Source organism: Leptodactylus fuscus, unplaced genomic scaffold (assembly GCF_031893055.1).
Source record: "Leptodactylus fuscus isolate aLepFus1 unplaced genomic scaffold, aLepFus1.hap2 HAP2_SCAFFOLD_278, whole genome shotgun sequence".
Lineage (NCBI taxonomy): Eukaryota > Metazoa > Chordata > Amphibia > Anura > Leptodactylidae > Leptodactylus > Leptodactylus fuscus.
The window spans coordinates 8,999-16,936 of NW_027440301.1; the positions used below are offsets into that span (position 1 = coordinate 8,999).

Genomic DNA, 7,938 nt, shown 5'->3' on the forward strand with positions numbered 1-7,938 from the left:
CCCCATTAAGTCAATGGAGTCCACTGGTGTCCATGAGTAACCGATGTTTTAGCGATCTGGCTTTTCATCATTCAGGTCACATGACAGATTTAAAGAGGACCTTTCACCTCCTGGGGCACATGCAGTGTAATACACCGCTAGAAAGCCGAAAGTCGTACTGTGAGAGTGGTGAGGAACGCTTCCTCCCCTCCTGATAGTACTCGTCCATAGAAGTAATCGTTGGAAATAAGCAATGCCCCTCAGTCTCACAATACAGCGCAATAGATGCTACTGTGAAGAAAGGCGTTCCTGACTGTCTGTTAGAAACGCCCTTCTGACAGTGAAGAACTACGGTACCGGCACAGAAAGGGAAAGCCGATAGTGCGCTGAATTCAGCACACTGTTGGTTTTCTAGTGGTGTATTACACCGCATGTGCCCCAGGAAGTGAAAGGTCCTCTTTAAACAACATAGAACCTGGCGCACATGTGATCCTGTCTTTACTCTAGTAACCCCACCGCATGAGACGACAACGGCTGGTTTATTCCATGAAAGCAGGTAATACTAGACCAGGACAGGTAAGTTGGTAGAAGGGAGGGGGTTGATGGACTACGTTGGTAACTAGTGGAGGTGGTTTTTTGTTTAGTTTTGGGTTTTTTTTAAATATGGATAATGAGGATTGTGCGGATGGTTTTATTTCAATAAAATATAAATTTTTAAAATGTGTGTTTTATTAATATTACTGTAAGCAGAGCTTATAAGATATAGGTCCTATACTGAATAACCTATGGAGAATATACCGATACCATGAACCTACCTGCAGCAACTCCATTCTAGTCAGTTCTGTATTGAGACAGCTAGAATGGAGTTGCTGCAAGGAGGACCTACCTATAGCAACTACAGAATATACCCAGACCATGAACCTACCTGCAGCAACTCCATTCTAGTCAGTTCCGTAGTGAGACAGCTAGAATGGAGTTGCTGCAAGGAGGACTTACCTATTGTAACTACAGAATATGCCGAGACCATCATGAGCCTACCTGCAGTAACTATATACTGATAAATCAGGCGCACAGCGATACGTCAGAATTTAGCTCTATATCAGTTATTAAATTGCCATATATTTCCATTATCACTTACAATAAGTGGCGCAAGTTATAATAAACACGTAAGGCTGCGGCGTCACCGCCCTGTACACAGCATATGGCAAATATATATTTATATAGGTATATTTTATGTAATTATATCAGTGCCAAATGTATACATGTCCAGGAATGTGTTTTTCCTATATTTTTATTGATATTATATACATATACAATGTCTCTCTTGGCCAGTTACGGATCCTCCCTATAGACACTCCACTCTAGCTGCTCCTGTAGCGAAGTGACTAGATTGGAGTTTCTGGCGGTAGCTCCTCGAAGCAACTCCATTCTAGTCACCTCAGTACTGAACAGTCTACATTGGAGTTGATTCTAGCAGGTCCTCCCTCCAGCAACTCCAATCTAGACCGTTCACTAGTGAGGTGACTAGATTGGAGTTGCTGGAGGGAGGACCTACCAGGAGCAACTCCAATCTAGACGCAACCATGCTCACAGTGCCCATCCCCCCAGAGCCTGAACCCCCCATTCCCCCCTTCTTGCTCACACAGCCTGCACCTCCATGTCTCCCCTCTTGCTCACACAGCCTGCACCTCCATGTCTCCCCTCTTGCTCACACAGCCTGCACCTCCATGTCTCCCCTCTTGCTCACACAGCCTGAACCCCCCATTCCCCCCTTCTTGCTCACACAGCCTGCACCTCCATGTCTCCCCTCTTGCTCACACAGCCTGCACCTCCATGTCTCCCCTCTTGCTCACACAGCCTGCACCTCCATGTCTCCCCTCTTGCTCACACAGCCTGAACCCCCCATTCTTGCTCACACAGCCTGCACCTCCATGTCTCCCCTCTTGCTCACACAGCCTGAACCCCCCATTCCCCCCTTCTTGCTCACACAGCCTGCACCTCCATGTCTCCCCTCTTGCTCACACAGCCTGCACCTCCATGTCTCCCCTCTTGCTCACACAGCCTACACCTCCATGTATCCCCTCTTGCTCACACAGCCTACACCTCCATGTCTCCCCTCTTGCTCACACAGCCTGAACCCCCCATTCCCCCCTTCTTGCTCACACAGCCTGCACCTCCATGTCTCCCCTCTTGCTCACACAGCCTGCACCTCCATGTCTCCCCTCTTGCTCACACAGCCTGAACCCCCCATTCCCCCCTTCTTGCTCACACAGCCTGCACCTCCATGTCTCCCCTCTTGCTCACACAGCCTGAACCCCCCATTCCCCCCTTCTTGCTCACACAGCCTGCACCTCCATGTCTCCCCTCTTGCTCACACAGCCTGCACCTCCATGTCTCCCCTCTTGCTCACACAGCCTGCACCTCCATGTCTCCCCTCTTGCTCACACAGCCTGAACCCCCCATTCCCCCCTTCTTGCTCACACAGCCTGCACCTCCATGTCTCCCCTCTTGCTCACACAGCCTACACCTCCATGTCTCCCCTCTTGCTCACACAGCCTGCACCTCCATGTCTCCCCTCTTGCTCACACAGCCTGCACCTCCATGTCTCCCCTCTTGCTCACACAGCCTGAACCCCCCATTCCCCCCTTCTTGCTCACACAGCCTGCACCTCCATGTCTCCCCTCTTGCTCACACAGCCTACACCTCCATGTCTCCCCTCTTGCTCACACAGCCTACACCTCCATGTCTCCCCTCTTGCTCACACAGCCTACACCTCCATGTCTCCCCTCTTGCTCACACAGCCTGGCCCCCATGTCTCCGCTCTTGCTCACACAGTCTGCCCCCCCATGTCTCCCCTATTACTCACACATGCTGTCTCTTCAGCACGGAGTCTCTCTCCCTTCATACTTCACAGTGACTTGCCCGGGTGCTGACACCCGCCCTGGGCAGACGCCTTACCGAACCTCCACTGTCTACTAAAAACAAAAGGCAGTGGAGGTCCGGTAGGAACCCATAATGAGGGTCTTAATAGTCCAGGCTGGGGCCTACGGGGGATTCCCCGGTCTCCCGGCGGGCCAGTCCGACCCTGCACATCTCTCCCCCTCTACACTACTCCCTGCAGTCCACCTACTGTATCTTCCCCCCCTTCACTAAATCGTGCACCTCGCAGCTCTCCATGTTGCTCCACTACACAGGATACTGTGGAAGGTCCTGCTTACAAGTAAAGACACGCCTATCCGGTCATGTGACCTTGTAACGGCAGACGGTCCTTACGGAGTCTAGTATTTAGCCTTTACCCAGCCAAACTCCTCTATCATGCTCACACACAGCCTGACCCCCTCCCCCAGCCCTTTCCACCCCTCTTGCTTACACATGCTGTCTCTTACCTCCTTCCAGTCTCCATTCACTGCAACTTCCTTTTCCTGTGTAACTCGGCACTGTCCTGAATAGCTCCGCCCACGCCAGTCTGATCACATGACCTCGGCGTCACCGGAAGTCCTTTAGCCCACTAGGTTTTCGCGTCTACCATCTTTAATACTGGTACTGTCAGCACAGTCATATAAACTTTAGAAAACTTTAGAAACATATTGCTTTAGACAGTCTGCTGTTTGCCTGCTATGTGAATTTATTCCAGCCACACCCACTTTCACTTGTTTGGCACGTGCTACAACAGCTGTGTAGAAACCTTCCCAATTAGTTGGCCACGCCCCCTCAGAAACACGTGAGGGGGCGTGGCAAGCATGTGATGCTTTAAATACAGCTGTTGTAGTACACGGAGACTAGTTGTGCAGAAGGAGGACGGCGTGGACTGGTGTGCTGCAGAGACGTGGAGACTGGCTGGTTTGACACGGTAGGGTTTCCCCATTTTATTTGCTCTTAGCTTTGCCTGTGGAACTCTGTGGGAGCTCTGAAGGTGACCGTTCTTATAGAGCGAGCTGTGCTTGGCAGTTCTTATAGAGACAGCGCCCGGTGGTTCTTAACAGATCTATGCCTTGGCGGGTCTTATAGAGAGCTATGCCTGCCAGTTCTACTTGAGAGCAGATCCTGACGGGTTTAGCCGTCTGTCATTGTATTTCTGTGATATTTCGGCCGGTTATTGCATTAATGCATTTGATGGAACTGGCCTCCCTTATTCCTAATGGCATTAATAGGTGTAGCCCTAGTCTGGCGGTTTTGGCTGCTTTTGTCATTGTGTTACTGTGATAGTTGGGCGAGTTATTGCTTTAATGCTCTGATGAGAACGCCGCCGCCTAGTGGCATTAGTATGCCTAGACTAATAAAACAACCTGGCAGCTCACCATACAACTGCATGGTGAGGCCATAGGCCCATCCCTACTCCTAGCTAGATAGGGTGCCGGAGCATGACCCGTTGCATTGATATTGGAGGGGATATTGATGTAACACCGTGTGAAGGCTAGTAATTAAATTAAGAAAAGAAAAAAAACTTTGCAATTGATGCTCTGCATTTCTTGCTTCACCATGCCATCAGAGTAACTTTCTGCTTTGGCTAGTCTCTGCCCTAGGCCCCCTGAGTTGTAGTAGGTTTTTCCCTCTAATACCATGATAGAAATGAGTCTAATCCTAATGGCATTAGTATGCCTAGACTAATATAAGCTGTAGGGAAATGGCAGCTCACCATACTACTGTATGGAGACTGTTGGCCCAGCCCTAGCTCAACCTACTATAGAGAATGCATGTATTACTACTTTTTTTTGGCTGTCCCCAGTCCTAATGGTAAATCTAGACGAGTTTTTTCCAGGGTCTTATACTGACTGCCGTACTGGAGTCGGGAAGGAATTTTTTCCCATAACATGGGGTTATTGGCATCGGCCTCATGGGGTTTTTTGCCTTCCTCTGGATCAACTCTGTAGGGCTGTACTTTATGTATGTTTCTCTTTATGCAACCTTATCTAATGTGTATATGAATGTTATAAAATGACACACTGTGGATATTATATTTCAATATTCCCTACTGTATGAGGGTTTTACACTTGTTAGAATAGTTGATCCTGGGTCTTGTACTGACTGCCAGTTTTCACCTTCCTCTGGATCAACTCTGTCGGGGTTATAGGTTGTATTTGCTGGCCTTGTCTTCCTCCACCTTCCTCTGTGTATATAATATTAGACACACTACCCTTATTACTGTCTCTGGCAACTCTTGGGTAACTGGTCACTAAAAAATCTTGGTCATTATTGTCACTGTATCATTGTGATAATGGAGGGGTTATCACTTTAATACTTTGATCAGAATGACTCCGCCCCCCCCCCCACACACACTTCCCACCCCTCCATCCCCTTCTTACTTTAGCACCATAGTTTAGTATGTCTGTTCACCGTACAATGCTATTGTGATAATGTGATTTATGTTTGTTCTGCTGAGAAGATCAGGGTAAGTACGGTAAGTGTTACTGTATTGAATGTTCTGCTCACTATATAACTCTATGATGCATAAGTTCTACCCTTTGTCTGAATATTGTTGGATTTCTTAAATTCGACATCACTCTCCTGCAGTTTCTGAATCGACACTAAAACGTTTTTTAAGTGTCGTGTTTTCCTCTTTTGTAGCTGTGAAAGCTGGATCTACTACTAGAAGAACATCACCTTGCCATCTGCAAGATTGTAGGTAAGTTCCATTTGGCCTTTTTTTTGGGTATTTTGCAGCTGCTGTGAGCAAGGATCAATATAAAACTGGTGCCTAAAGCTATCCTCTTCATTGTTATGTCGGAGGTCTATGGATCATAAGTCCCTCATTATGAATTCAAGCCTTCGTGTGGTGATGGCAGGGGTGGTGGAGGGCACTAGCGGTAGATTACTATGTGCTCTTTAGGGTTTGCCTGTGTCCTTGAGAACTGACCTCTAATCTAGGTTTATAAAGCTTGTATCCTACTGTGTGGTTAGTTGTTAGAAAGATAATGCGTTGTAGAGTCATGAAGGGGCAAGTAGATGTAGACTAGGTGTGGATGGCTGTCATGACTTGTCAAATCCTGCATCCGGCTAGCACTGAGGGGACATGTCACAAGCTGCGTGGGATTTGTGATTCCCGCACTGTGATGCTGTATGATCTGAGCAGTGTAGGTGCTGAACTAAACCCCACCAAGTGGAGATTGTGGGTAACAGTTGGAGTCCAACTCAGGAGCTCCCTGAAGACGATGGTGGTGACTTCTGTGACCTGTAGGAACGGGCAGCACATGTGCCGGAGATCATGTGCTGTTTGCTCCTGCTCATTACGGAAATGGCTGCTTTCGTTCTCAGGAGTTGGCATTCCTGTTCTGTGCCAGATCTCTGAGGGGTCCTGTCGGTGCATGCTATGTTTAGGTTGTGCGATGTTGCAGTGTGTCAGTGTTCTTGTAAGATGGGGCAGGTTATTGATGGTTGTCCATATGTGGTTTGCATTTGTGAGTCTCTTCAAAGCTCAGTGGCACATTATCCTTATAGTCTGTAGTTCCCAAAACTGCCTTTACCATTGTTGCGTCTGAGGTAAGGGTTCATAAACCCCTCCTTATGAATCTGAGCCTTCATGTGGTGATGGAGAGGGTGGTGGAGGATGTGGGTAGACTGCTATATTTAGTACGTCTACTTGTAGTATCAACTTTTAGCATGGGGTCTATTTAATGGGATGAAGGCAAAACCTCTCTTGGTACTCAAAACTCTTTTCATACAGTACTGGCAGTTTGCTGTGGGGTTAACGCTAAGGGTTGTGGTGAACCGAGTCATGGGTAGGCGCCTAAAGTCCAGATGGGCTTTCTGGCAACTGGTATCAAACGCTGGCCAGTGTAGCTGTGTTCTTTCTGCGGTGCTGTGTGGTCTGAGTGGAGTAGCTGCTTCAGTGAAGCCCTTAAGCGGGCGTCTGGCTGGATGAGGCCTGGAGTCTCAACTCAGGGAGCTCCCTGTGGAAGGTGGCGGTGACTTCTGTGATATGTAGGCACAGGCAGCACATGGGTTTTTGGTGCTTGTTGGGCACTGTGCTACAAGTGGTGGTGTTGCTTGTACTATAGCGCATGGTGGCCACGCTTTCGGCCGGAGCGTATTCCTATGCTTGTCTATATTTTGGTAACATCACCGCGAGTGGTATGGGGCTTAGCAGGGGCTGGAGATCATGTGCTATTTGGGCCTGCAAGTTACAGGAATCCCTGCTTTCTTTTACAGGGAGCTTCAAGAGTTGGTATTTTAGGCCTTATCCATATCAGATTTCCAATTGAGGACTTCACTTTAGTAGCTGCGCTGCTTAGCTTATACAGCATCGTGGCGGGAGTGTAGCTGCATTGACCAGCATCTGACACCAGTCGCCAGAAAACCCTCTGGTCTAAAGGTGGCTGCTCAGGCTTTGTTTGCTGCATCCTGCAGTCTTGGTTTTGCAGCAGGTTGTCAGTGTTGTGTGGACGGATGACGGTGTGCTAAGAGTTTTTCTTTGTTTGCAATGGCGGTAAAATGTTCATTCCAAAAGTATGTAGTGGAGCGTTTTTGTCGGTCGGTTGTCGTATCTTATAGCATTCCAAATTTATTTTGTCATATCCGGTTTCCAATTTTTCTGTAAAATGACATGAACTTACTTTCTCTTCTAGACTTGTGCTTGCTTCAGGAGTGGAGAACATGTGACATGGACACCTGGCTGGACCTTCATCTCGAGTATCAACTATTAGTTCTATGAAATGTTTCAATTTGTCTTTTTGCTGTAAAGTTTCCTATGAACATAACTAGCTATATATATAAAAAAAAAAACTTGAATCTTCAGAAGTGGATACATTTATTTTAATGTCTAAGGGGGCGTTCACACTACAATCTGTGTCCGCTGCTAATGTCCATTCAAAATCTTGTGCGGACATTAGCAGCGGACACCGACGATTGTGTGAACGCCCCCTTACTAATGACAGATTACAAGCTTTTGATGCTCTCTGCTTCTTCCTCAGGTATATTTCGAAAACTCTTAATCTGTCATTGGTAGTGGATCCTTTATTAAAG

The 7,938-nt window shown here is 47.7% G+C and overlaps 1 long non-coding RNA gene across 1 annotated transcript; it reads left to right on the forward strand.

The window, feature by feature from the left end:
- Nucleotides 1-3,740: 3,740 nt before the first annotated feature.
- On the forward strand, nt 3,741-7,688 carry LOC142187876 (uncharacterized). Its single transcript, XR_012712608.1, has 3 exons — nt 3,741-3,829; nt 5,545-5,602; nt 7,542-7,688. It is a non-coding gene; the product is annotated as an uncharacterized LOC142187876 (long non-coding RNA).
- Nucleotides 7,689-7,938: the final 250 nt, after the last annotated feature.